The following is a 24,448-nucleotide window of genomic DNA, read 5'->3' on the forward strand; positions in this document are numbered from 1 at the left end:
TCTAGTACATTGTTCAGGCACACTATCAAGTTATTCCTGGTATAGTTCAGTTTAATCTTCAATGCTATAGAAATTGCTCGTAATAGTAACGAGCCATTTGGTACGAATAAGTCTGACTTCGTAAGTGTACTCATAATATATACCTGGATTATTAACTAAAAACACGTTGTTGTACAGTTTAAAAGGTATATCTTTCTCACTTTTTATAATACTAGGATTTAGCATTAGCAGAAGCAGAAGGTCTATGTTTTCAGTCCTAGTATAATAGTATAACGTATAATAGAGTGAGTGTTAGTAAGACTTCGATTTATTATACAAAAAACAACATTTTCATTGATATATTAGTTTTTTGATCAACTCTATTCCCTTTTTTTCTAGATCACTGATATTAATATTGCAAGATTCTTCTTAAGATTGGGGTTTAAAGTTTTTGATGAGTCCATGGAGTGGACTTAATTCAATTTCAAAGAATGCAAGATATTATATTGGGATGAATATCGAACCCATCTTGCAAGAAATTTGTCGTAGTGAAAATGATACACATATATCGTAAGATTATTGTTAGATGTTTTCGTTATTTATTGACAGACCCATTCTATCTGCCATATCGATGAAAAGTATAAAATTTTCTCATTTTATATAAGTAAATGTATAAGTTTTAAATTTGAATAAAAAGAGTTTGAATTTTAATACATCAAACAGGATGAAGAAACGGAGAAGAGAGTAAAAAAAAGAAAAATATAATTATTTCATGTTAGGGTATTTGTTAACAAATTAATATTTCGTAAATTAGAATTAAACATTGATTTTCAATCAAGTAGGGCATCTGTACCAATTATGAATACTTTAAGAAAAATTTCGAGCTCAACTTTATTTTGCGTCTAACAGTCAATAGAACTACAACTTGTATAGTAACGTATAAGTCGTTTGATTATTTTTTAACAACATCAAATTTTTTTTTTATCAAAAAGTTTTGTTATTTTTATTTTAATGATGGAACAAGAAAAAAAGATTTTGTCCGTATTACGGACCCCCTCAATGGACTTTGTACCTATCGTGGACCCCCCTATTACGGACCCTGTCCATAATGTGGATCTCCTTATTATGGACACTGTTTAGAACTTGGACCTCTGTTCTATGAAATCTACTGAATATAAAAAGTAAAAAAAATGTTTGTATGTAATTCAATAAACATTTGAGATTTATTCATAAGTGCTTCTCACACTTATAACAAAATATATGACTAGGCACTTTTTGAGATGAGTTTTTAAGAACACATTTTTATATAAAACTAGTTTTGTGATAGTTACTATAACTCTTTTTATTATAATACTCTTATATTTTTTTTTCACTTTGTTATCGTTGTTTAGTCTTCCTGGTGCAATTTTAAAGAGGCATTTTTTGTTGTTCTTTCTTTATTTTTAGAATAATTAAAACAACAGCTTGAAGTTATGGAGTTGAAGGTTATGTGTGCACTCAATACTGGTGGAATAAAGAGTCCGTAATAGAGACAGAGCCGATAATCATGGCTGTATTGTGGACCCTTTAATAATGTATATAAATATACTTTTTAAAAGTATAATTTGTTTTTATTATTTTTCTGAAACTCTTATTGAAGTATTAAATAATCTTTTTAATTCAAAGAATACTCCTAATTTTTTATACAGCATTTCAAAAATATGAGTATCTTACGGTTTTCAACAAAGCGTAATGAAGAAAATAGTCAAAAGCATTGTGTAACTTTTTAATATGTTATTTTAATGATATAAAATTATTTAAGTGCTATTATCTGTGATTATTACGGTGAATTAAAGAGAAAGTAACAACTTAACAAATAATTCATTGAGCTATTGAAACACTCGCTCAACTTATCATTAACAATGCGATAATGGGTCCACAATAGGGACAGGGTCTATAGTTGGGACTGATACCCTAAGTATAAAAATGTCAAGGAACTAGTTTAAGATTAATATTTCTTACCTATATGGGCATCATCGTATAGTAATATATTGTCAGAATTTTGCCTTTTAGGCGCTTTACTTATTAACAAAGAGCGATTAAATGAAAGATCATATATCAATACATGCATACCAATATCTGGGCCTGATATCAAGTCACGGCTGTTTAGCAGTGATTTTTTATCGCAGCAGTAGTTGTTTCTTCAAAATAAATTTTGTTACTTGATCGTAAGTTTCTAGTGATCCGCTTACCTGGCACAGTAATATTCTGTTAGTGATTAATGCTAGGTCCCCCCACTCCCTTTTTTTTATAGGTAGCACCGTTATACTTTGTTAATATGTTTGGTAATTATTCTTCCGTTTCCTAAATTTTATATAACGCTTAAAAATTCCATTATACAATTCATCTAATTTATTTTGCCAGGGTTCTTTTAGCAAATAGACTGTCATTTTAACTTTTAAGTTTTGCGGCCTTGATGTATTGTCATAACGTAATTTTGCATTTTGTTTTGATATTTTAAGTCTATCATGAACTATTTCTTGGATTGTACGTAAACATTGGACAAGGCCACTAGCATATGAGCTGTATGTTTTTAGTTGGAATTCATCTAAAAGTAGATCTAGATAATGTGCAAGTCTACCAAAGATATATTTTAAAAGTGTAAAGCCTGTTGCTAAATAAACTGAAGTGTTATACTCATGCATCGCAGAGGGAACGATTTTATTCCATTCATTCTTGTTTTTAACATTAATTCTGGAGAAATCGTTTAATATAGCATGGCTTCTCTCTAACTAATTATTTAATGGTGGGTGAAAGGCTCATATTCAAGAATAGTTTTGAGTATGAGGATAAGAAAAATACATTTGTAGGTGGTGAGGTGGATAAAAAGGTCGTGTTAAAAATATGGAAATTTTAGGAAATTTGGAGGGTGGTAGTAGTGATTATGTTAATTTCTTTCAGGTGGTGGTAGTGTATGGTGGAGTGCTTTATCGAGGTTGAGGTGCGTAGCTAAGTGCGGGATGTACAATTTTTCGAACATACTCGTCAAATTTTGGTTTAGTCATATTGACATTGTTTTTATCGTGAGTATGTAAAAAAAATTTTTCATTGTGGGTCAACAAGTCACTAAAACTGACGCATTTTTTTTGTTAGTTAAACTGAGTAGGGACAGAAACAAGAATTTTGGTTACTCCTGGTACCAATCAGAAGTTGTAGAATTAGAAGTCATGAGTACAGCCTTTTAAACGTACTAGGCCTGATTGTATACTAGAAAGCAAGTGCTATAAGTAAGTAAAGCAAATTTTAAAGCTTTGTAGGTGTCTTGAAGTTTTGAAAGTGCTTTACTTAATTTTCACAAATCAGATAAAACGTTAATAAGCACTTGTAGTGATTATTTTTTAACTTGTGATTTTCGTGTCATCTCAAGATTGTCATCATTCAATGAAGTCAACAGGCCTGTTAAAGTAGTGTTTGTGAGATAAATTATTTTATGATTAAAATCTCAAACCGTTCCGTTTAATTTTATTTCAGTATTTAAAAGTTCTAACATGTATTTATGATACGATTTGGTTGGCGCAAATTCTTATTTTAGATGTTTTTTTAACTGATCAATTGATGCAAGAAGAAAAATTATTAAGCTCTCTCAAAAATTCCCCTTAAGTCTTAGAATAAATGTGCGAAGGTACTTATGTTCTTGAACGGCTCTTATTCTTGAATTTCCATATCTTGTGAAAATTCTTTTAAGGAAGTCGAGTATCTGCCTTAAAAGAGTATGTGTTAAGATGCTTTATTTATATAATAAGTTGCAGTTAATCCTAGTCAAATATTTAAAAACTGTTGTAAAATAGAGTCATTGACTGATGAGTGTTCTCAATTATTTTGTAATAATTAATTTTTTTGAATACAATGTACTTGCGTCACTTTAAAAAAGTTTAGTATGAATTATATTACTCACAATCAAGTAACATCTATCTCTAATTGATGTTACTGCTGATTCAGAGTTTTTTTGAGCTTCATTCAGTAATTTTTAGTGGTAATATAAGCTTCACATATGAGTTTGTGGCTGGACAGATGTTGCGGTTTTTGTTATATCTAATATCGCTACAATTACTTTCAGCAGGCCTTCTTCATTGTACGCCATTCCTTAGCATAGTCCGATACTATTAATGTTGTCGAAATCCACCCTAGTTGCATTAGCCAACACGTTATGCCTTACTTATATAAGGTACTCACGAATCGTCGAAGTTGAGAGTAGACTAAAACCTTATGGGACAGGTGGCAGACGTAAAAAATGCAGATTTTTTTGTAGATAGTAAGTTCTTATAGCGCCAGAGTGATATAAAAAGGCCTTTGATTAAATTAGGTCAATCAATGAACGATGTTCATGCAGACTGTGTTAACATTAAAGCAATAGGCTTTCACGATAATGTCTTATGTTATGATTTCATTTATCAGGATATCCATAATGCAACAGTACCAATCGAATTTTTCGGACAAGTGTGAATGAGTTTTTTGGAGCTGTAATGACGAATGCTTGCATTAGCAATAAGAGAAACACTAAATACCAGTTAAAGTATGACAAATAAGACTAAAAATTTCACAAAAAATCTTTTTAGGGTATTTACAATAAATGTTGTTATTATAAAATAATTTGTTATTTACAATTTGTAAATTGGTTTCCGTAATTAGAACCAGAGAATCAATGCGCAAGTAAAATATTCATTTTACACAGCTCCTTACATAATTTTGTCATCTCCATAGTTTGTTAATATATTTTCACACTTATTACGACGCAGTTCTAAACCACGTTGATTATTTTTCTCAATTTCTCAATGTTTTTAAAAATCACATTACCTTATATATGAGAAAGCATCACGTGTTTTTATACTGATTGAAAAAATAACCCATAATCTTAAAAAATGTCTAATGAGTTAACCTTGCCGATACGCATATTTACCATACAAAAGTAAAAATTATCTGTTTCTCTTTATATATATGTTAAGAATTTTTATAAAGTTTACCGATTTGTCTCTCACCAAGATAATTTATAACATTGAGGAGGAAATAGCTTATGTTCAATAAAAACTTCATAGTGCCTAAAAACTTAATAATTATGTAATTTTTGCACATATGTATTAACTTTTAGATTTCATGTTTTAATGTTACAAATTTAATTTTTTCATATAAACCAGACTAGTAAGAAGATTTTATTTTTGTCAAGAAATATTTACTTAAGCTTTACACCATACGTAAAAATAATATTTTCTTATACATATAAAGTATATATTAATTTCATCATAAAAGTAAACAGTAAAAGTGATTATTGGATTTTTTCATGTATTGTCATAAAAAAGTATTTCAACAAAATATTTAACGTAAAGTTTTACTTCTTTTCATAAAAATGTCATTTTTCTATCAACCTTAGCTTAGTTAATGTCAACAATTTATTTCTAAACATTGTTTTTATTTTTAATCATTATCTCATTCGTTTAAAGTAAAATATTATTTCAACGTCTCCGTCTAGATAATGTGACGTATAATAGACCATGCGAAAACATTAGCTTTCTTAAATATACTACTATATTATTAAAATTTCGACCTTGAAAAGCATTGATAGTTGAGTAAAATGCTAAATCTAAAGAAAACTGTTTTTTGTAGAAATAAAAGGTAATAATGGTTACTAAAAAAATGTTTCGTAAATTTAACGAATAGTTATATTACGTCTTAGAATACAAAACAATATTTAAAGATATAATAATCCAATACTTTTTGAAACAGCCATGTTTCTATTACAAATTTTTGAATCTGGAGGGATCCATCTAAGATCTCCTTCTAAAAAAATTATTTTTTTATCAAATTAGATATTAAGAATCCATAAATTTCGTAATGTTCTTTCAAGTATTTCTGAGGCTTTTTTTGGGATCACAGAAACCTTACCTTTTACAATCAAATCTAGGTCTTGCGTTTTTTGACATTCATATTGAATGAACGAACTATATACATTGTTTCAGGCTAATAGTAGACGACATGTTCTATGATTAAATTTTTTTTTTAAGTAATATTGATTCCTGACCAGTCAATGCCATATTGAAATTTTTTTTTACGAGAAATATAATTATCAATAATTGTTTTATATGTAACTGTTTTTTTGGAACCTCTTGAAAAATCAATGGAAAAAAATTTATTATTTCCATTACACAATATTTTAAGAATCGTGATTAGGTCCTTATTTAATGTAGTCTACAATCAATAAAAGATTTAAGTTCTAAAGCGAATTTTGTCAAAATACTTTTTTCTTTTGTATTAATTTCCATTGATAAAAGCAAATTAAAATTTTTACATGCTTGGTCTTCTAATTAAAAACTCTTATTTATATGCAAAAGTGCACGATTAGTGTATCTGTTTAACTTTCAAAGGCGAATTGCAAGAATAAAGTTGTTAAAATATATAGTTAGTCCCATGAGACTTCCATTTCCCTTTTATATATAAAGACTTTACGCGTTATAAATAGGCTCTTGTCTGTACGCTTGATCACACATGTATGCGTTTCACACTTATTTACCGGGTGCTTGACCTATGATCGCTACCGTTGGGAAGTCGATGCGGTAGATACCTTTTAACTCTCTTCGAAGTGAGACGCGCACCGCTCTCCTTTATCGTTGGCCTTGTTGTAATAAATAAACTTACAGTTACACGTATATTGGAGCTGTTATTCTTTCCCTGCTGGATTCTCCTGACCTCCAACATTCAACAAAATTATTTAACCAATAATTAACAATTCAGTAGTTGTTGCTTGTATGTGTGTATATGTATATAAATATTCATGTCAATTCCTTCAATGCTGAGTATTTAACTAATATTCAACAATTAATTGACGTTATTTGAATACTTTATTTTTGAAATTTGCCTTTTGAAGTTAAATAGATAATTACATTTTGTATTAATATTAAAACATACTAGTATCTATATATATAGTCACTAGTAGCTAGTATATATAGTAATCACGTTACATATACTACTTTGAAGGGTCATTCTACATAACCCCCACTATTCCCTTAAACCCTCTTGGCCCACCTCTAAATTTGGCAACATTTGATTTGTTTTTACCTTATTTCCATGAGCTACAATTATTGTTTAGCCTGTTTTTACCCCTCTTACTCCCCGCTTGATTTTTAATAGCCCGCCCTCAGCATGCATAGGTTTGAATTTGCTTTATAAAAACTCTTTCTTACTTTATAATATCCACAATAGTCACCTTTTATCAATGTATGTGTGTATATATAATATAGTTGTATGGACAAAAATAAGACTTAGCTTCCTCCTCCCACTGCCACACGGCTGGATTCAGCTACCCCTTGGTTTACCCACCCCTCCCTTTCCACCTCTCACTAAAATATTTATGTATAGAGTTTGTTTTGCACATGCATGTGCAATAAGTTTGCTTTAATTTTCACAGGTATGCGTACAGGTTGCCGACGGAACAATAAGTATAATATGTGTATGCCCAGAAACTAAAGTGAGAGTGTCACTAACCGAGGTCATATGATATCATCAGCTTTAAGTAAGGGAGTATACGGCGCAGGGATTTCTCATATGGCCTGTGCAGCTATATATCCTAATTGCTACGCCACCGTAGTGTAGGGGGTGATTTAAAACTCTCTCATTATGCGTTGAATGAAAGTATTCGCCTTCTATCGCGCTCAAATATGAAATCACTATATCTACGCTTAACCACTGACTATTATACGTATTGTTGACAGCGTATGGATTTGTGTTTGTATTTCTACGCATTTATGCAAGCATGTAACAATGCAGGCGTTGATGCCTTAATAACAATTATACTGTATGTATCAATGCAGTACTGATATGCTTACTTATATAAGGCGTTGGATACTGTTTTTTTTATTTGCTATGGTTATTCATTACTAAAATATATGCACTGCGACCTAATACAGAATAATATCAAGTGTTCTGTATGTGCAACGCGCATTTTATGAGCTTATGAATCATGAATAAGGCAAAGGAAAATTAAAAAAAGTCTTGAATTATTAGTAAATTATGAGTAAATTTCTAGACATTTAAATATTTTTCTTCTTTTAATTTTGACAGTTCTACTTTGGCGAAAATAATCTAATTCTGGAATTGTTTATTGATTTCTGCTTTCAAAGTTATTAATATTACTTTCCGGTGGTTTAGTATTTAATTCGTGTGAAATACAGAAATTTCGTATTTGATCATTAATTGATTGCATTTTTTTTTTAAAACAGCTTTCTTTTTTACAGGCTCCTGCACAAACAATTTTTTACCACTTTTTTTACTTATCTTATTACTCGCAAAACTAGTCAGTGGAGGTCTTATTAAGTATGACTTTATGAACAGCTGTGTGTATAAGTGTAATTCTAAGCTTATATTAAATCCTTCTTTCATCTTTGAGAATTTTTCTCCTACAACTATCAATATTTAGTGTGGATATGTTTGTGTATATGTATTGTAAAATTAGCGGAAGATTTTCCGCAATCATTTCCAGTTAGCTGTGGCTCGGTTGAAGATTTTGGCAAAGATGATCAACCAAAGAATAGTTTTCATCAATAAAGTAGGTAATTTCTAATAGATTTTTTGTAATTGATATCATTAGTTCATGCTTAAACTTAATCTTTTTTTGCAGTACACCAAACAAAACGACAACGATAATGCACACAAGCGTTGAGTTAGCTAAGCAAGAAAAAAGGTTATACTAATGGGTAGGTGGCGCATGCGTGTGCATGTATACATGGTTTTTTTATTATTATTATTATTATTATTATTATTATGATTATTATTATGATTGTTATTATGATAATTACTATAACCATTGTCATTATAATTACTATCATTATAATTATTTACTAATTTGTTTTTTTATTTAGGAGTTATGAGAAGTGTATAAGTGGCGTGAGCGAATGTTGTGAGCTTTATTGCTGTGTGTTTCATTAATTTCCATTTCTAGGATTTCGTTTTTCGATGTGTCTAGCACTATGCAAGGTTCTTAATACTGATCGTTAAATTAATGACTTTTACGGCTATGTAGAACCGATATATTGACTGTTATTTTAATTAATTCACAATTTGATTTTTTATCGTATATTTTTTTTGCTGTGCTTTTTGCCGTATTATTAAGTCTTCTTGGGCTATCTGATGCAATAAGTGAGGTGACTCTATCTTTTATGTATTGTTCGTATATGGGTTATAAGTCATCTACTTTGAGGGGCTTACTACCAGGTAGCCATACTATTTTTTTAAAAACTCATTCAAAAGGTACGTATTTGGCAGCTGCTGTGGCTCTTCGTTTGTGCACGTGAGTTAAAGTATGAGAACGTTGATTAGATTTCTACATAACGCGTCTGCGTTAACGTTCTAGAAGCTTGGTTTGTATATTATATCAAACTAAAAGTCAGTGAGTTTCAGTCATCAGCATGTAACTTGAGATCATGGGTCTTTCATCGAACTGAGCCATACAAGTACCGATGATGAGTCACTAATGTGAATTTTTTTCAGCGCATGTGTACTCAAAGTTTCTCTATGCAATATATTTATGCTAGAGAACCCTTGCTATAGCATAGCCTCATATTTAAGTTGTTAGTATAGACATTTTGTCAAAGTCAGGGTTGATTAAAATTGAGTGTGAGTATATTTTATCTCTCAGGATCTTAAATGCTGTTTAACTTTCCTCGTTCCACAAAGACTCCTGATCCTCTTTTAATAGTGTATTTATAGGTTTTGCTATTTTAAAAGGTTTTCTAGAAATCTATGGTAGTAGCCTACTTATTTTCAAAACTGCTGAACAGTTTTTGATTTTTTGTTGAGGAAATTTTTTAACCACCTCTATTTTTTTTTTTGGATCATTTTTTAGTCGTTCTCTAATAACTATGTGACCAAGATAATGTATTCTTTACTTCAGGAATTACCATTTTATTGGCTATAAGACGAGAGTTGCTTATCTTAGTTGCTCTAAAAATTGGACAATTATGTCACAGAGCTTATTTAATTCTTGATTGTTAATAGATACGTCGTCGAAAAAAGTTACTACTCCTTTAATATTTAGAGTTAAGGCCGCTATATAAGCTATGAATATTGGTGCACTTATTTTTAAATCCAAAAAGGAATCTTTTGAAATGAAAAAGCCCTAGATCGCACGTGCTTTTTTGAGGTAGTTTTTTGTCTCTCTATTCTTTTACTTTAATTGAGTAACAACCAGCTGTTTATTAAAAAACTGTAAAATACATAGATGCGCCAATTTTGTCTAGAATATCTGCTATGTTAGGTACGGGATGATTGTAGTCGGGTATTACGTCATTGAGGTCTCTAAATCCTATTACGACTCTATCTCTTTTGTCCGTTAGATCCTGACTTTTTTGGCACGCAGAAGACAGGCGCTGTGTAAGTGCTCATAAAAAGATCAATAACTTAGTTGTCAAGCATTTCTTTGACTTATGAGTTTTTTATCTTGTCAGACAGGTCCTAGTTATGTTTCGGATGCTTATGTTCATGAGGTTTATAGCAGGTAAACTCTTATCTGAAGGTAAAATCTGTTTTCATAGTCCGTTTGAGACGTAATAAGTTTAGAAAATTTCGTTCACGTGGTGTTACGTTAGGTTTACTAATGGGTTCAAGATTTTTTTATTCTTGATGTTTATTGTATATATTTTTTTTACTCAAAATTTGAAATTTTTAGTAAAATTGGTGGCAAGTTCTTTCGCTTGTATTATTTTTCGAGGATTTTGTTCTTTCCAATGCGTATCCATCTTTTTGTGTAATATTTAGAGTCGTTCTTGATACTGAGCGTTAAAATATTTTTGAGATAGGTTTAAATATTAAGTGTAGTCTTCGTCCTCATTTTCCTATATTAGTGATTTTTCTAAGCTTTGAAGGCTTTCAAGAAGTTCATTTTTCGTGTCACTTTCATTTGTATCATAATATTACGCGTATGGAGTTGTATGTAGTTTTTGAAACAATTTGCAGTATTGATTTTCACCATGGGTATTTTTGGAGTTATTGACGGATTCGTAATATTTTCTTTTATGGTTAGAATTATTTTAACTTTTAAATACGGATACTTGATAACAATTGAGTTTAATATTTTGGATTTTAAAGTCGTGGTTGTCTGTGTTCTGATTTTTCAAATTTTAGGTTTCAGAAATTGTCACTAAAGTTTTCGTGTCTTGATTTTGGATTTCAGCGTTTGTGAAAAAATTTTTTGTTTTATGGACTTTGTAATACTGTTTTTTATTTTATGATTTCGGATTTCGTAGATTTTTAAGTATTTGGGATTTTTTGTTTCTTAATTATTACTGAGCTTAGATTTTGCTATTTATAAAGGTTCTGAGTGGGACCGTGATATGTCTTCAAAGCGTAAGAAATCGTATTGAATATTTGTGTACGTGACGGAATTTTCATGCTGCTTTTAAGTATGATTGCTCTTATTTATTCTGATTTTTATGGGCATTACGTAATTTCGGATTTTTTAAGTGATTTTCATAGTAATTTATTTGTACTTGACAAGTACAAAATATCTTATTTTCTATTAGGCCGTATGTTTCTGTAAAGAAATCTTCCGTTATGATTAGAAATTCAAAGAAGCATTAATAAAAGCTTAGAGTCATGTACCTTTGGTTTTTTGTCTCTCTGATCGTTATGAATTTTAATTTTAGAATGGTATCTTAAAAAACTATGATGTTAGGTGGGATAACGGATTCTGTAAAGAGTGAGGCCTCTGCACCAGTGTCAAAAATGAGCGACAAAGATGGATTGATTTCAATGAATTTGATTGTTACAAAAGGTCTTTGTGGTTTGATATTTAGTTATACAGTTTTGTTGACTATTGTCTGTTTTGGAAAGATGTTAGTATTTCGTTACTGGTTTCTCTCAAGCCTTCCCTCTGGAGAAAATCCAAGTTATTTTCCAATGCCTCTTGCTTAGTTTTATTGTTTTACGTCATTTTTTACATTTACTGTTCCAGTGACATAATTTTTCACAATAGTTGCATGCTTTTAAAAGTTTTGATCATTATTAATTGAGTTTGAAGTTTGTTGCTGGGTGTATTGGTTTGTTGCTTAACTGGTAGGTTGACATGTGGGTGCAAGATTATTGTGTGATGGTTAACTCCATAACACAGTTTTTTTCGGTGACTGTGTGTATAACATTTGGTTGTGGATAGTGTAGCATTTTACATCGACGTTGCTTGGCATATTTTGGCTTTACTAGTATTATAGTGATACCAGCAATTGCCTGCTGTATGCTCTCGTCTTTTACAAATTTGGCATTTTTCTGATGTTAAGATTATGTTTATTTGTGCGTCTTGACTTTGTGTATTAGTTATGATTCTTACTGTTTGTGTAAATGTTTGGATTTATAGTACTCGAAGTCTTATTTGATTTTCATAGCTTAAGTTTCGGTAGTTCCAAGGTTGTTCGTGTGGCCCATTCGTGCTTTCGTAACCTAGTGTAGCTCTCGTATTAAATATTTAACTTCATCCTGTTTCAGTTGGGTATTAAATTCATGACGTATTCGAACGTTGCGGAAAATTGCTTCAATTAATTTTTGGGCAGTGCCTTTAACTCTATAAGAAAAGGAGATATCGTTTTTCTTTGTTTTAACATCGCTAGTTGGCTCATTATTTGGTTCCATGTTCTTGCAGATTCAAAAATGTTTGTAAAAAATATTGCTATTTCTTTGATGGTATGAAAAACACTATTTTTGGTGGAGAGTAATGCTTCTCCCAAAACTCGTATTTTAATTAATTTCGCTATATCAGGTTCGTTTATTTTTGGAATTGCGTGGCATGCTTCTGCTACCTAAAACCTGGCAGACACCTAAAAAGGTTGAGAGTAAGATTTTTGAGCTGTTGTATATAGGTATTTTTTTAATTGCGTCTTTTATAGAAAGATTGCAAGTAGGTGCCAAAGTTGAATTATTTATGTTATATAAGCTATTTATAGCTTAAGAAAGGGTGTGGGAGGTAGATTTTTTAATAAAATTAAAATGATTATTGTGTGTAAGATTGTTGGAGCTGTAAAGACCTAAAATGTTAGGTATTTAGTTTTTAGTAGATTCCATTGCACTATTGTCTTGTAGGAATAAAGATTCATAATTTCTTCTATTAGCGTTGGTGAGCTGTGATACTCTTATAAATTGATTAAGTAGGGTGTTAAAATCTAATTTGGAAAAATCTCCAGGTATTCCGGTGTCATTTGTTAAAAGCTTACTTATTTTTTGGTCAAATTCAACGATGGCTTTATGTCGCTAAATAGCAGTTATTATTTTTAAATGATTTATGTTTTGCATTAGCAAATCTTTCAAGATGTCAAGCGTTAACTTGTCTTAACAAACTTTAATGACGACAACTTAGTTTTTTTCTTATTCTTAAGTAAGTCAAACAATCTGATAAAATTGATGTTTTTTTGCTGTAAAAGGAGGTTTAGTTGTGCTTATATCAGTTAGCAGTATTTTGATTGCGTCAGCGTTATGGCTGTCCATTGTAAATATGTAAGAGATAGTGGTGTTTTAGAACAAGCCCTCAATTGTCACGTCATGGCTCTTTGACAGAATCTTAGCGCACGAGTATTTGAATGTAGCGTGCGGCACATGGACAGTAAACATATTTGTGATTAGCAGTATCGCAATGCCATTTGAAAGTTTAAAGTAATTTACCAGTACCTTTACAAATAATCGACGATCAGAGACTAACAGTTCTCCTGTGGTGACTGGTAAGGTCAATTGTGCATTAAATCGGTAATACATCTGCTTACAAGAGGAGGTTCTATTTAAACTCTAAATCGATCAATAGTTAAGGGTGGGACCTGTGATGAGCTAAGGAGTAAAGATAAAATCAACTAACATATTCCTGGAAACAAGATGCAGCTACAGGCCTAGGCCGGATGTTAAATTTAGTGGAGATAGAGTTAGGGAGTAAAAATTATTGGTGAGTAGGCAACTGATCAATCATGCGTTGGTATTAATCCGTGGGTGCAGCCATCAAGTAAGGGATGCAATATGGTATTTGTTACTAACTGTGGGTAGACGTCACTAGACGTAACAAAGGCATGACTTGGAGCTTAAGATGTAATAAAAGTTTAATAGGGAAGAATCATTATGACCAAGAAAAAGTTTTCTGCTTTAAACCTGTTACATTTTAAAAATTTTCAAAATTTTTATTTCAGCTCTTTGTGTGAAGTTGATTGCCATTTTGTTACTAAGAACACATTCGCCACCTAAACAAATCTTATGGTGGTCAGATATAACTATTTTACTGGCTGAGCAGCTAACATAATTTTTTTAAGTGAAAGAAGAAGAAGTTGTCAAAAGAGTTAATGCTTTTGTTTCGAATATTTCAGCTAGTACTTGTAAACGTACGATTTTTACAAAATATCATGCAGGTATGGAGACTTGAGACTTTTTGTCACTATAATGAAAAACTCGAGCTTGACATGATTTTGATCTTGCTGGCTATTACATGGAAGATCTGCCTGGTCCTTTGATATTTTTATGGAGGCGATATCATTAGAGAAACATGAATGATCTTCGATGGAAGTATGGCTGAGCCAGCTTGAAGACACAAAAAATTAAGGACTTAAATTATGCTAAATGGTAGACAGTTAAATATGTGTTCTAGCTGTACTGTTTTCAATAAATCAGTATCACCGGAGGGAGATCTTAAAAAAAAAAAAAGAACTTACTGTTAGTTGAAAGCTGTTATTTTTATAAAAGTGAAAAAAAAGTAAAATAAACAAAAATTTTATAATATCGTACGTTTTGTAACTTTCAGTTGATATACGAAGAGTTAAATACTGTACTCTGCTAAATCAAGGCCTGCATGAACTTTTGTTTAGGCACTGAGCTTAGAAATTATCATGGTTATACTTTCTCAACAGCAGAGCCGTTAATTTCAGTTTTAGAGCCTCGTACTATGACCAATAAATTGACGAATGTGAATTAGAAGAATTTTTATAATGTAACAGAATCTCCATACTAATAAAAAACATGTTTTATCTTGAAAAGAAAGCAAGAAGGACCAAAAGTGGTAATTTTTACTGGCATCCTGAAGGGAAAAAAAATATTACAGCACATAATACGAAAGGCGCTCTGTTATGTAAGCGCATGACCTTAACTTTTAATGTTTTTGATGTACCTTCATTAAATAAAGAGGACAAATGGGTTTCTACAAAAAAAAAACATTGTGATACACAGATAAAAATGTGCTTAGTTACGTAAAAACGTAAACTTAAATTTTTATGATATAGATATGTCTCTAAGAAATTCAGGTGGAAACTTTGACAAAGAATTATCGCATATTTGTAAAACTATTACAAACGCGTAAGATTCATTGTAAATTTTTTTGTGAAATATAACCTTTATATTGATAAGAACACACAAAATTGCTAACGAGATGATAGATAGGTAAACTAACATGACTTCTGCATGATATTTCAACCGTTTTAATAATGAGTAATTGATACTTAGCTTTCTTTATTACATATTGACACAAAAATTTTGGCATTGCAAGAAAGTAAGATTAATAGCAACTATTCAAGTTAAAAAAAAAAAAAAATCTTTATGTATGTTTACAAGATTACTGAGAACTTTGAACCTATAAACAAACTAAAAAAACACCTTGATAATTTTTTCTTTTTTTTTTAATTTTTCCAACGTATTAATCACAATCTTCTTTGTATGGTAATACTATACAATTTTTACATGTTAAGCAAAACGTCTTCGCCATTCTAAAACTCGCCAAATGGTACCTGATCTCATTTAAGCTTTACTTTCCAATTATTAGAAAATTCTGTTGGATAAGCCTCTAAAATAATGAAGAATTTTTTAAAACCTTTATTTAATGATGAAAAGTTAGCAAGTTTAATTGTTCGGTCCTGTAGTAAAAAATCGATACCCATCTTTTGGGATGCATGAGAATATGAAAAAAAAAAAAATTATTTCAATGCTAACACGGGTATCTATTAGGTACCTATTAGTAGTCATATTACCTGTAATATTTAAAAGCAAGATAGTATTTTAAGAGTTAAAGAAATCTTTAGTTGTTTTTTTATTATAACCTTCAATGTGTTTATCGAAAAAATTTTAAACATTTAAAAACAAGTCCCTTTATTTCCTAATTTGTTAAATTAGCATTCTTTATCATAAAAGTTATTTTAATTAGAATTGCTCTTAACTTTTTTATAAATATTAATGTCATTGATGATGTGTTCAATTTTTTGCAGTCCCAATCTTACTATGTTTTTCTAGATATTCGTATGAATAAACACAATTAGAAGTGGTTGTTTTTGATTAACAAATAATGGAAAAAACAAAAAAAGGGTAACCTAATGAGTACTTGGGAAATTTTTGTGAAATGTTACAAAATTTGAAATGTTATGAAGTACATGAAGCTTTTTCAGATAAAGAATTTTTTTTTAGCGAAGAAGGTGTATAGCTCTGAATTGTTGCAATAAATCTAAACATGGATTAAACATGAATTATTTTCTAACAGATCCGAAGAGAAGAGAAATCTAAAGACAATATTATATTCGTTTAAAAAAATGAAATGTTGATTGGGTACTATTCAAGGCTACGGCTTTAAATGAAGTTAGTATAAAAGTTAAAAATTGGCTTATTAATAATAGTGTATTTCGTATACGACCACGCAAAGACTTGTATTTCTGAACCTAGACGTTAACGGCAGAGGCCATAACGAGTCTTGTGAAAAAGCCTTTTCAAACGAGTTTTGACAGAATTTTCATTAATGTGCTTACAGAAACATTTTTCTTATGACATGTGGGAGAAGATTCAAGTGAAAAATACCTAAGAACTAAGATGTTTTGCAGTTTCAAACGTGTTTAATGAGCACACATTTGAAGTTCAATGTACGTACACGCAAAAGTACCTTATATATTTATTGTTCTTTGACGAACATTTAATTCTAGGTATTATTGATAGACCTACTATCCCCTCTCTGGAATGGTGATATGATCTTGTATGTTAATCGTCAGAAAGTTGTGATTTTTTTTATATTGATAGTCAACAAATGAAGGATATTAATGGTATATTTTTTTAAATATATTCTTATTTTCTTAGTCTCTCCTAACGTGCTCACGATTGTTTATATCCCGTTCATAGATAACTAACCAGAAATAACAATGGATAGTGAAGTTTGAGAATTCTTAACTAAAGTATCAGGAGATACTGGACTTACAGATTTGGACTCTGAAGTATCAGGTTATACAAGAAACGATGATGCAATAAAAGAGGCCGAAAACGTAGTTTTAAGAAAAGTTACTGATTCTAAAATTCCGTTCGAAAATAAATTTCAGAAGCTAGAAGATATGCTGGCCGAAGAAATGAAACTAAGAAGAATAATGATAGAAGCACACAAAAGTAAGATACCAGAAGTTGCAACGATCTATCAATTATTCGAACAGAGAAATAAAGTCTTGGAAAACAAACAAAAAGTTCGTTCAACACTTTTCAATAGTGATTAATTATCAGTTTTAAGAAAAAAATGACAGTGAGTTCCTGAGTGGAGCAACAAAACTTTTGTCAAATCATTTTAACTTAAATTTGCATGTGGAACTACGAGTTACAAAGAGCTCTTGCAACAAAAGTTTCCGTTGCCGTCACTTAGAAGTTGCGAGAAAAAATTGGAGGTTTTAGCATTTAACAGTGGTGACTCTCATTATTTATCTCAATTTCCTTCCAGAAAGGCCAAAGAATTTTAGTGAAAGAGATAAAGACTGTGTTTTTGTATTCGATGAGATAAGTATTAGCTCAAAGCTTTGCTATGATAACTCTCCTAGTTTCCTAGTTGGTATTGTTACCCTTCCTAGTCACGATAATACCGAACTCACTGTGAATGCACTTGTATTCGTGTTGGCTAGTACAGCACATAGGTGGTAGCAAGTTATCGATTAATTTTATATTGGAAATAATACTTATAACATACAACACAAAAGCCTTATTTTAAATTACATTCAAAAAGCGCGTAAAGCTGCTTTGCAAGTACATGCTGTAGTCTTCGACATGGAAAGCTGCGAATCAAAGAGTGTGGAATGCATTTAGAATCAAAATTGATAGATACTACGTACCCATTAATAAGTTTACACTTTTAGTTAATACCTCGAAATATCTATATTTTTTCAAGACGCATGTCATGCATTCAAAAACTTAAAAGAAAGTGTTCTCAATAATAAGAAAATTTATATCAACGGTAACTTTGTTTCACGATATCGTGTGCCTTGTCATATTACTGATTCAAGCCACTTTTGTCAATTACTAGACAGCTAGACAGATGATCTAAAACTAACTCCAAAACTAATGCCTCATTATTAGGATAAAAAATCGCACTTTGAGACAATACGAGTAGAACATGCTTCGAACGTTTTAGGCCATGATGTGGCAACTGGGTTATTATTTTTGAAAGAGGAACATAGCATTCAAAAGTTCACCAAAACTGCGTGGCTTGTTGCCAATTTCAATAAGAGGTTTGAAATAATGTCCTGCAGAAATTTAAGATTTGCTTTAAGCAAAGCTAATACAGAAGCGTACGAGGAAGCTGTTTATTTTTTGAAAGAATTCATTGAACTTATAACTGCACTAAAATTTGGAATTGTTAGATGAAAGCCATTCTGAACTTATATAATAATTACTACCTTATTTTACTGAAAGTTGGCTAGTTTCTTAATAGATGAAAGAAATTACGAATTTGTCAACGGTGGAAGATGTCACGAAGGATTGTTTGGAAATTATTATTATTATTTTAGTTTTATGAATGAAAAACTGCACCTTAAATGTAGTCCAATAAAAACGAAATGTCCAATTCTTTATTATCTTAAACTAAATAAGACCAATTAGAGGTTCTAGCAATGATGAGAACGAAAGGTAATTTTTATCAGATTTTTTACAAACATTACGAAACTTTGAAAAAAAAACAAAAACGACGATAAAAGCAGTGAGCCTTCTGAGGCTCATAACAATGGTAACATCTGTTACCACAATATTATATTAACAAACACAAACATAAATATATGACATCATGCTGCAGGACATTTAATTACACGCATTTCTAAGACTCAAAAATGTTGTAAATGATGTGTCTTCAGTACAGGTGGTTCAACGACGAATTAAACTGATTCTAACAGAAAAATTTTTTTTTGGCACTCTGATAATAATACTTTATTTCTTGTCCACCTAATAACTTCTTACTTTCCTTATTAAAAATGAAAATTTTTAAAGAGTCATGTCAAAAACATTAAATCACCCTGTAATATTAATCTTAAAAAAAATTTTTTTTCCGAATTGGAAAAAAATTCATTTATTCTATCCAATTGCTATAATCTTTAATTTTAAATTGTGTGCTGCTTTGTTGTTTTTCATTTAAAGATTTTCACTAAAAAATGGAAAGTATTTAAAAATAGTGGTTCATCGTTTACTAGTTAAACCATGTCTGTGCTGGTGCGTGTGAAGTGAATAAACATGATATATTTATTTGACATATCTGGTGTATGTAGAATATACTCATCTTATAATAAACAAATTTAATTTTGATATGCTATTGCTTGTTTTCTTTATTATTTAACTGCTTTAAGTAGTTCACTACTTCAGTATTTTTTACATTAACTTAACCATGTGTTTTATTAGCTCCATCTAACTGTATTTTATAACTTATTAAGAACCTTCCGTGCTAAAATCTGTTTTAGATACAAATTGAGAATATCTTATGGTTCCAGGTTTGCAAGAAGAGGTATAAAAATTTTCTGCAATATTATTTAAAATTTTATTCAACATAAGGTCAAAATGGTCAGTAACAATTTATTAATTTTTATAATTTTATAACAACATTCTTTTACTTATCCGTTTTTGATGAACATTCATGTTTTTTTCTATTCATAAATAATGCAAGCTAATTTTTTTGTTTTACGGAGTTTTCTCACAGTTTCAAAAGCTACATTAACGTACTATTATTGTACGTATATTTTCACAATATAAGATGAGCATTAGTTTATAGGAGTCACTTCTGATGTGTACAATTTAATACATTCCAAAACCGTTAGAAGATTAGACAGTTACTGATTTTTTACGTTGATATCTTTCAGTTTGATCATAGGTATATTGTGTAATAAACATTTTTACCAACTTTTAATATAAAAATGACGAAACATCTTGTTTACACTTTACAATAAACCATCAAATAGCTAGATATCTGTATATCGTGAAATAACTCAAACATAGCGGCCATCCTCTACACTGTCCCTCACCCACTGTACTTTGTAAAAGTAAACACTACATAACGTACTACAAAGACCAGAATAAAAGACAATATTCCGATTAAAATACTATAAGAGTTTTGCGAAAGCAAAACAATAAAACTTAATTCTTTATATACAATTACAGATACGAACAATATAAACACTGTTCTTAAACATTTATCAAACAATTACTTCAAAGTTAAAGAGAGATTAGAAATTAATACGACCTATAGTATACAAGCAAATGTTAATTCATCTTAAACGTTGTATCAAGAGGTGCACATGCACAAATGGCGGCACTTCCAATACAAGCACTCTATATCCTCTATACACGCCCTTTTCTCAATATTCAATATACTTAAGACTCATAATACTAAACCACATAGTTTCTTTATCAAGAAAATTTCTTAATACATACATTAGAATTAGAAACATATGCTCCCCTCGTTTGGATCGAAGATACAACCTCCTGTTTCCTAGACAGTTGATCTACCACTAGAGCAACCGAGGGGCTGTTCATTGCCTCGCACCAAAAATTAAGATTAATTTTTCATTCTTAATTTTTAGAGCTGACTTACGCCTAAGCTCAATATAGTAGTTATGTGACACTAATGCTTGTCGGTAAATTAGTAATTAATACGACTGATAGTATGCAAGTAAATGTTGATACATCTTTATCATTATATCGAGAGGTGCGTATGCACAGATGGTGGCACTTTTAATACAAGCACATTATGTCCTCTATACATGCTCTTTTCTCAATATCTAATATAATTAAGACTCATAATAATACACCACATAGTTTCGTTTTTAAAAAATTTTTTAAGAAAAAATTGAGAATGAGAAAAATATCCTCTCCAGGCGTGAATCGAGCACACAGCCTCCTGTTGACTAGACAGTTCTCTACTACTTGAGCAAACGAGGATCTGTTCATTTACTTACACCATAAGTTTGGATAAGTTTCTCATTCTTAATTTTTAGAGCTGTCTTACACCTAAGCTCGATATAGTAGTTATGTGACTCTAATGCTTGTCGGTAAATTAGTAATTAATACGACTGATAGTATGCAAGCGAATGTTGATACATCTTAATGATTTATCAAGAGGTGCATATGCACAGATGTCAGCATTCTTAATACAAGCACTCTACATCCTTTGAACATGCCCTTTTCTCACTATCTAATATACTTAAGACTCATACTACCATAGTTCTTTTTCCAAGAAATGTTCTTAAGAACGAAAAAAGAATGAGAAAAATATTCTCCCTGGGTGTGGATCGAACACACAACCGCCTGTTTACTAGACAATGTGACAAACATTCTTATTTATTTCCTCAGGAATTTGCTTGAAAAAGAAGCAATGTGGTTAATTATTATGAGTCCTAAGTATGTTGGATTTTAAGAAAAGGGTATGTATAGGGAACATAGAGTGCTTGTATTGAAAGTGCCACCATCTGTGCACATGAACCTCTTAATACAATGATTAAGATGTATCAACATTCGCTTGTATACTATTGGTCGTATTAACTTCTTATTCACCGACAAGCATCAAAGTCACATAACTGGTATATAAAGCTTAGGAAAAAGACAGCTCTAAAAATTAGGAACGAGAAACTTATTTAAACTTACGGTGCGAGTGGATGTACAGCTTGTTGGTAGCTTAAGTGGTAGAGAACTGTCTAGTAACAGGAGGTTGCGTGTTCAATCTGCACCCGGGAAGGACATTTTTCTGATTTTTTTTTATTTTTTGAGAAACTTTCTTAAAAGAGAAACTATCCAGTTGAGTATTATTAGTCTTAAGTATGTTGGATATTGAGAAAAGGGTGTGTATAGAGGATATAGAGTGCTTGTATTGGAAGTGCTGCCATTTGTGCATGTGCACCTCTTGATACAATGTTAAAGATGAATCAACGTTCGCTTGTATACTATTGGTCGCATCAATTTTCAATTTACCGACAACAATTAGAGTTACATAACTATTAGAAAATAATTGTTTATGCAATATTTGATATCTGAAATATTAAAAGTATTTTTCTTTCGTAATTATCACTTGTGCACGGTATGCTTTTTTTTATCTTTGCAATATTAAAGAAAATTTTTTTTAATAAAAACAGAAACTAACCTAGACTTGTATTCTTATAAATAAAATGAAATAACACTGTTCTACAAAAAAAAATTTGTCATGAAACTAAAATAAATAAGTAGTTTTTCAATTGAGTGACGTTCATGTTTTCAATTTTCACTGTTATATGAAAAGAAATCATGTAGAAGTCAATAAAAAAAATCGAATAGAAGTCGGAGGTAACATTTAATAGTATTTTCTACTCTACGTATAAATAAATAAGCCATTTTTTAATATCTGCTTTAACTTCATCAGTTTTTTAGTCACATAAATTTTTCATCCCAAAAAATTTCCACGTAGTCTCTAGTTTTTTAGTTACTAAAAAAATAATTATTTTTCCTAAACCTTATAAATGCTTTACAGAACTTTTTACAAATTTTAGCAGTTGTTTAAGGGAGACGTTTGTTATTCAGTGTTTTTTTTATATAAACATATTTTTAGTTGTAAACTGTCGAATACTTTCAGTTGAACCGAAACTACTTTGCTAAAATAACACAATCTGACCATGCAGCAATACCAACTGTATAACATTTAATACGCCGCATTTTCTAGGCTCTTCGTTATAATTATGTATATTTTAAGGTGTTGTAGTTTTCACGTTGGACTCCCATCGATTGCGTATAATAATTGCTGAATGCAAGCCCTTATGCTTCTTTTATCATAAAAACGTCTTGAAAAAGTGGGTAGGGCCATAGTAGGTAATCACCTCAAGGTAGCTTGCACTAGAATAAGATCATCTATTAGTCACACAGGAAGCTTCTGCAGTTTTTTAAGATGATTTTGCAGCTGAATCTTAATAGATTGTATCAGCTATTCCACATGGGATATTTCTCGGATGTTCAACTTCTTTTATATCGTTGGACAGTAATAAGAGAATCGTGTTATGATTTTCTTGAAATTCTTCCTAATTTTTTCTTAGCAAGCATTCTTAATAGTAATACAGTAAATCTTCTCCTTGCTAAGTTTCTTCAAATAAGCTAAAGCGTTATTTTTCTACTGATGCAACTCTATTTGAATTTTAGACAGCGTATTCAAGTTGATTAACACGATGTACCTAGTGCTGAAACGAGAAGCATGTGGCAATGTGCTAAAAAGTGTCACCGCTAACAGACGCTTGCTCTAACGAGCTTTAAGGTAATTACTGCCTGTCTTAGTGAATCTCAATACAGAGAGCAGTTTATCAAGCTGTAATAATGTCCACATACCTGCAGCTGCAAGCCTATCATAGTTGTACTTGAAGAGGTATTCTCTTTCATTTTGAGGAACAATGCTCTGCTTCTTAATATTTCATGAAGACCATTAACGTGAGCTAGGCACAACCTAAATTTTTTCAGCCTTGTCAGATAATGAAGAGGTTTCTATGTAGCAATCATGAGTTGACTGACTTTACTGCACAGAGCATTCCATATCTGAATTATTTTGTACGAATATTCAAGAATAAATGTTTGAGGATAATGTATCACACATGTTTTGGGAGGATAAAGAAAAGGACGTAAAAATAAAACTTATTTGGATCTGACAAAAATTTAAGGGGATGAAAGGAAGAGTAGAGAGCTTATAATAGTGAATTCTTAATCATGGTACAGCTACTTATTTATGAAGTGGTTATAGAATTTTTTCTCGAAAAGCTTGAAAAAAGCAGCGCGTAGAAGGAAAAAGATAAATAATAGTTTTGTTTTACAGAATAATGTAATTTAAAAGTACACAGTGTATAGAAATGTTAAATGTAGTTTGTAAGAATTTTTCTTACAAAAGCTCTATCCCTTTTTTCAAAAATGCAAAGTAGCTTTTGAATTAAAATCAGCCAACTCATCATTTCTTGAAGATGGCTATGGCACAGTGTAAGAGTTCAATCACCCGAAGAGCGCAATTGTGCCTGATTCATGCACATTGCTACTCTTTCATAGAGTGAGAGGTTTATTCCCATATTTATGGGCACATTTTCGCTTTTTAAGTTACTTTGTGCCATTGGTCAAAAAATTACAGTCACCTCGGAAGATTAAAAAGTAGTTGACTAAAAAGCAACTACACTTTGCCACCTAAATACACCTTTAAAGCTGTTATTTAACCTTAGTTAAATGACGCTTATGTGTTGAACCA

At 30.8% G+C, this 24,448-nt stretch overlaps 1 protein-coding gene across 1 annotated transcript in view; it reads right to left on the reverse strand.

Annotated features, from left to right (window-relative positions):
• Positions 1 to 24,448, reverse strand: part of LOC149374067 (low-density lipoprotein receptor-related protein 2-like) — a 645,855-nt gene that overhangs the window by 316,961 nt on the left and 304,446 nt on the right. The window lies entirely within an intron of this gene.

The sequence above is a fragment of the Copidosoma floridanum genome, unplaced genomic scaffold (assembly GCF_036245765.1).
Source record: "Copidosoma floridanum isolate Cflo_tuat_1 unplaced genomic scaffold, Cflo_Japanese_pri ptg000022l, whole genome shotgun sequence".
In the NCBI taxonomy this organism is placed as follows: domain Eukaryota; kingdom Metazoa; phylum Arthropoda; class Insecta; order Hymenoptera; family Encyrtidae; genus Copidosoma; species Copidosoma floridanum.